The sequence below is a fragment of the Mercenaria mercenaria genome, unplaced genomic scaffold, assembly GCF_021730395.1.
Source record: "Mercenaria mercenaria strain notata unplaced genomic scaffold, MADL_Memer_1 contig_3900, whole genome shotgun sequence".
In the NCBI taxonomy this organism is placed as follows: Eukaryota; Metazoa; Mollusca; class Bivalvia; order Venerida; family Veneridae; genus Mercenaria; species Mercenaria mercenaria.
In genome coordinates, this window is record NW_026462086.1 from 57,035 (window position 1) to 64,252 (window position 7,218).

A 7,218-nucleotide genomic window follows, 5' to 3' on the forward strand; every position below is an offset into this window, starting at 1 on the left:
GTCGTTTCAAGGGGTGGGACGATGGGGTGCGAGAGAAGAATAAAACGCCTATAACAATCAATACAACATACGCAGCAAAAACTACGAGACCAACAGAAAGCAAGTTGAAAATAGGGGTACCACCTTTGAACGGTCAGTAACCTATATATATATAGGCAACTGGGGGCTTCAATGCGTTTGGTTTAAACATATTTTATTCGTCGTTATCGTATGGTCAGTGGCCCAAGGCCAAAAAAATTGAAAGTCGTAACCCAGAAATTAGGCAAAGGTTGAGCTATACCATGATGTTATACTGTCAATCAGGAAATGTTTAAGGGTGGATGTCGGTCTGAGCAACATGTCAGTAAATTTTAATGACAATTTTAAAAACGTTGTTGTCTAATGAATATAATTTAGCATTACATAGGGATAACGCTGACTTTGGATGGTGAAAAAGCAATTTATGTGACATTTCTTATAATAAATCTGATCTTTTAATACCTGAAATAATCAATAATTTACTTTGGTTGTCAAATTATGCTACGTTATATATTATATACCGAATAAATTGGAAAAAAGTAGGGGTTGATGTACCCACCCACCACATTAGTACATATACTTACGTGGGAAATCTTAAGAACTTCTAATCCTTTAAAAAGGAACAGCACCCTCATGTTTACAATAAAGAAAACTAAATGGATGAATATTTAACTAAAAAAACAGATACCTTTACACTGTAATGTCAGTTGGCCAAACCTATTGTTCCTGTTTCATTTCTGCGCGATTTGCCTATCGACAGACCTATTCTTTGCTAGTGGAGTAGAAAGGATGAAAGTATTGCAAAAGCTGATACGACAGGAAAATTTTCAAGGAAGTTCCCTATATGGGGGATATCAAAAGGGAAGCAGATCCAGCAATATAAGTCTTTATTCAAGATGACAGCTATTTCAAATTAATCCGAAATTATTATACAAATGAGCTAATACATCCAAAGTTCTCATAATTTGATGACTTTAATTCTCTTCTATGCTAGCTTGGATCTTATTAGTAGTCAATATGTACGTAGTAATTAAATCACCCAAAATTTAAGTTTGTTAAACTACCAGCAAAATAGGTTATTTAGTTACAAAGACTATCCAAATTAAAATGGCCAACATTTTCCAAATTTCCAAATAACTACCTTAAATTTGATCAAACATGTGCATACTAAAGAGGTAAAGCTCTTCAAATGTCAAAGCTATAACAGAAATCACCTTATATTGTTTTAAACATGTTACAAAGCAATTTGCCGCTCACAAAATGACCACCTGAAATCGGTTACATGTTACTGCACGTACTAATACGAGTATTTGATGAGCTACTGCTGTCCAAATATTCAATATTATAAAACAAATCAAATAAGTTTTCAAGGGATTGAAGTTTGGTTATTCAAATAAATCTAATAAAAATACCGTACTGTCATTTTCACACTGGCCACCAGAAATAAGTTTGCAAACATACATATGGATAAGATCTAAATAATCTGATTTTGTTAAAATAATTTCAACTGAAAACTACGTTACCAATATGAGCTATTTCTCTTGTTTTAATCACGACGGCGCCATTTTCAAAATGCATACCGTAGAAGACGTTACAATAATATAATTTAAATGCTGCATTTATTTCTTTTAAAACTAAACATGTTACTCTCAATTTTCATTCTAAGGATTTGAATTAACACAATTTTTTGATGATGTCTTATTTAAAAATATAGTAATTTTGATAATTGTACGAGTTATTAAAAATGGCGAGAATGTAGCTCGGGTGGGTGGGGTATTTTAACCCCTAAATCTTGGTAGAAATCGTCAAAATTTGGAATAGATTGTTACAGTGAGCCTTTAATTGATTTAGAACAGTCACATAAGCAAAACACTAATATCTGAAAGTCAGTATTGAAACAGTCTACGAAAAATTCGAGTGTAGCCAATAATACTTTCAAAGAGGGAGAATTCCGCATTTTTCATTCACAAGGTTTACTCAAGTGAGTATATTTTTCGTTTGACATACGATAGAAAGCGACATCCGGTCTTAAACAATACCGAAATGAGTGTATTAATGGCTGAAGTGGATGAACCTTTGCCTAATTTCTGGGTTACGTAATCGAAAAACTAGAGGACTTACAGAAACTGGCCCACAGACTAATATGCATATTATACAATACAAAATAATTGTACATGTATCAAACGAAATGGATCAAACTGAAAGCAAGATGCTTATATAAGTTCTATCCTAATGTATGCTAAATATCGGTACATGGTATATGACGACGTTCAGTTAATAAAATATTTCTGACGAATATAAATATTTGAAATATATAAAAAAAAAAGAACAAATAACAAAAACTAGTAAGGGAAGGTGAAAGATATAAGGAAATGTTGGTTAGACTGGTAAAATGTGGGGGCCGACCGAGTGTTTGGTACCGAGATGGTAGTCTTTACATACTTGTATTTACAGGATCAGTCGAAGCGATTTGATTTTTCAATATATCTGTGAACACTGAGAAAGATCTGTTCGTTTGCAGTGTCAGAGAGTTCTGTGTTACCAAAGAGGATCGTTTTCAAAGAGATTTGACAGTGAATACTTATGCCATTTACCAAATCTGGACGCAAGTTCTGATATAGCGGACACTCGAGAAAAAAGTGACGAGCCGTCTCCCTCTGACCACATTCGCAAAGAGGCGAATAAATGATGTTTTTCTGTATAAAGATCGTCTGATAGTGAACTGCAGTTAGTTCTATGGCGAGTGTGTATTATCCGACTCTTACGTTTAGATAGTTAATAAATCAGAGTTTAGAGTACGTGCAGCAGAGAGAGGATCCTCGACTACCAGAAAGAGACTCGTATCATCGGCGAAGAGATTGATACTGGCCTGTATATCGATGACAATGTCATTTATATACGTCAAGAACAGAAGGGGACCCTAGATTGATCCCTGTAGTACCCCGGCATCAATGGACATTCCATTTGGATTAAGCACCTGGTATGACAACAGATTGACTTCGACCATAGAGATAAGAGGAAAAGCAGGAGAGAACCGAACCATTTATGCCTAATCGTTTAAGTTTAATCAGCAGACCCTTGTGTCACACTCGGTCAAATGCTTTACTGATGTCGCAAATGTCTGCCCTCACTTCCTTGCCAGCCTCTGAGAATTAGTTACATATAAATAAGTAAGTTGATTTGTGGTTGAGTCACCTGGGATGAATCCTGACTGATGAGGAGTTAAAAAAATTTGAGATGTAAGATAATTGAAGGTGTGTCTGAAAACAATTCTTTCAAATACCTTTCCAAGCGTAGAGAGAAGAGATATAGGGCGATAGTTTCCTGGAATAGATCGATCTTCAGCCTTAAAAATTGGTGTGACAAAAGCTTCCTTCCAAGAGTCGGGAAATTCAGATGACTTTAGCGATTGGTTAAACAGATCTGCAAGAGGTGAAGATAATTCAATACAGAGCTCTTTAAGGATTCTGTTGTTGATACAATCAGGACTAGCGGCTTTGCCAAGAAGTATGATTTCAAGACGAGCATGACTTCGTCAGAAGATATTTGAAAAATGTGGAAGGAGGGTGCGATTAAGCATATAGAGCAGGTGCCAAGCTCTCCGGCTCACTAAGAAGGGTTTGGTCTCTAAATTAGTCATTGAGTATGTCTGCTTTCGAGTTTCCATCCTCAGCAAAGGCATCGTCGTCTTGAAGGGGAGGAATAGAAGAAGAAGTTGACATTTTGATGAACGATTTAAGAAAGGTCCACCAGGATTTTGAACTGTGTTGTGTTGTTTTAAGATTAGTTGCAAGTTTGTGCATGTGTTGTTCTTTAGATTGTCTGATAATGTTTGTTATTTTATTGCGAAGTGAATTTCAACCAGTCATTTTCTGTGTCTGTGCGTTGTGCTGTTCTGTAATATCTACGCCTTTTTTTTGATGTGTTTTCTCAAGGGTTAGGGTAAAAGCAGGGTGGGTATTGGGTCTGATGACATCTTTGTTTGGAATGCATGTTTTGGAGATGCTAGTTATGGTGTCTGTGACGTTTTTATATATATATTTATGTGTGTTTGTCAACGTTCTTGCCAATTTGTGTTTGCTGCTTGTTCTCGCAAGAGTGAAGAGGAATTTTCAGTATTATGTGTTGGACCTGATATACATTGTGTGATAGAAAGACGCTGACACAAACTGCTAATCTTCCTAGATGCATCTGGGTTCAGATGTTGATTTTGAAATCACCAGTAACGATAATATCTGGTATACCTGTATCTTCAGCAAGATGAATAAAGTCTTCGACGAGAGTATGTTCAGCAGCTGTGGTGTTTGGTTGACGATAGAATGTGCCGAACAGAAAACGCTTAATATTAGTGATAATTTCAACCCAAATACATTACACGCCTAGAATTTCAAGGTCAGATCGTCGCCTGTATCGAAAGATATTTTTCACATATAGGAGCACTGTGGCTATCCCAAGTACGTTTCTTCCTTTCTGGGTCGTGGAAGCCATCAAATAGAAGTTCATTGGTAGGAGTTGATGTATTGAGCCATGTTTCAGAGAATGATAGAATGTCAAAATCCTTGAATTCAGTATAGAGAATGTCGATTTGTGTTTAATGCTCTGAACATTATAATGCATAAAAGAAAACTGAGAAAATATGTCTACTATATCGGCGTTGGAACACGATGAGTTTGAGCTAGTAGATATTGATCTGCAGCTGGATTGGCCAGGATTCGGATGAACATGCCGACAGGCACAGTAAATAAATAAGAAAAGATATTTTGGAACTGATGATGAACAGCGATACGTACATTGTAGCATACGTAAAAAGAATGTTTATTCGATATATTTTTGATATTGGGTGAGTGCGCTGAAGTTTATGACACACATAGTTCTTCAAATCAAAGTGGGAAGTTGATGTCAAATGAAGGATCTAGAAAGCTTATATCACTGACATATGTAAATGAATAATAAGTATAAAAAGTATAGAAAAACGACATCGAAGCTGAATCCCAAATCTCTCGATAATGACTGGGCTGTCCAATTACTTTTTTCCCAAGTTATACCCTGTTCGTAATGCATGTAGTTCAAATCAGTCACTATAGGATATCCATATGGATTTCCAGTATCATACAAGACTACCACAAGTAAAGCACAAATCATCTCGGTCGGTCTTAGAAGAGAAAGGGGGAAAATAGTGAGAAGATGGTTTGCTGCCAGGATGAGGTTCAGCATGATAGGACAAGGGTAATGATTGGAGTGAGGAGGTAATTGTGCAAGAATTTGTACACAGAAGTGGTGTTATTGACATTTCTAAGCTTACAAACAAAACATGGTAATCTAGGTGAATAGTAATGATAAACTAGGTTCATAGAGTTTTAAGGTTTGGTTAAACCATTGATGTTGATCAAGAAACTTAACTATGTGTTTATAGCTGCTTTATGTTACAACTGAAAGACTATAGTTGTTACTGTCACGTGTAAAACAAATTAAAACTCGGAACTTCAGTTCATAGCACATTTTGTATATTATTATGTCAAGAACCGTTTTATACTGTTACTGTTGTATATGAACACACATATACGCATAGATAATACATATATATACATGCATACATACATACATACATATATATATATATATATATATATATAAACACACACACACACACACACACACACACATGCAAACACGCACGCATACACATAAATACAAACATACACGCACAGATACACATACACATATACATACATATATACATATACACACATACACACATGCACCCATGTATATATATTTTTCCCCTGTGTATATATTATCATAGATACACACATAAAATTGCATACATATACACACACAAACACATATACATACACACATACATAGATATACACTCATACATATGAACGTGTGTGGGTTGGCATCAGTATGTATGTTATTGTATACACACACATACACATATACATACACACAAACATACATATACATACACATGCACGTGTGTGGGTTGGCATCAGAATGTATATTATTGTATACATACGTTCACATACCTACTCACACACACATATATATATATGTGTATATATATATACATACATACATGCCTACATATATATATATTTTATATACATATACACACATACATACATATATAACATGCATACATATATAAATATACATGCATATATATATATATATATACATACATACACACATACACATAACCGATATCGAGGTAACGATATTCAACTGTATATATATATAGTAGAGAGAATTTATACGAACTAAATCACCACCACAATATACCAGACCAATTACGGCAAAGCGCCTAGCAGTACAAACGAACACGCATATGCCACAGCAAGTCCACTAACCCAATAAGATTAGTTTCGATGCTGCTTTATATACGAGCCCGAATTGTACTACACATCCGTACTGGTTCAACATTTGCATATATATACTCAAATCTCTGTTTTCATGCCTCACAAATCAGTAGTGACATTTTAGTCTTTTAACTGATTGGGACCAGAGAAGCTATATTTTCTCTCTCTGAAAGTAAACTGGATCTCGAGGATACGTTGGATATATATATAGATAATTCGCATTAAGGGATATAACTATATTCAGAACAGTTGACTTTCCCATACGTGAGATCCGCCAGGATACAAGTTCGCATTATAAATTATTATATAGTAGAGAGAATTTATACGAACTAAATCATATATATATATCCGAATTGACGCGGGATCTTCAGATAAATGACGTTGTCTCTGGGCGTCGACGTCATGACGTCATTAATGTCACTGGCGTCTTAGAAATGACGCCGCGTCGAACGGGTGAAACCGGTTATTATTTTCTTTATTTTTTTAAAATGTTTATAGAAAATATTAGAATGTAAAGACTTGAGCATCTTTCTCCACATCATTTTTCCCCTGTATATATATATAATCATAGATACACACATACACATGCACACATATACACACACATACACATATACATACATATACATACATACACATGCACGTGTGTGGGTTGACATCAGTATGTATATTATTGTATTCTTGAGTACAGTGGTGCAAAAAATTTCAATTTGTGATTTGGTATCTGTGTGGACATAGGATATTTTTGATGAAATTTACAAGTTTTAGTAGCTAAATACGCTATACAAAAATTTGCAAGTAGGCAATTATTTAAAGATTTGGATAATTTATACAGTAC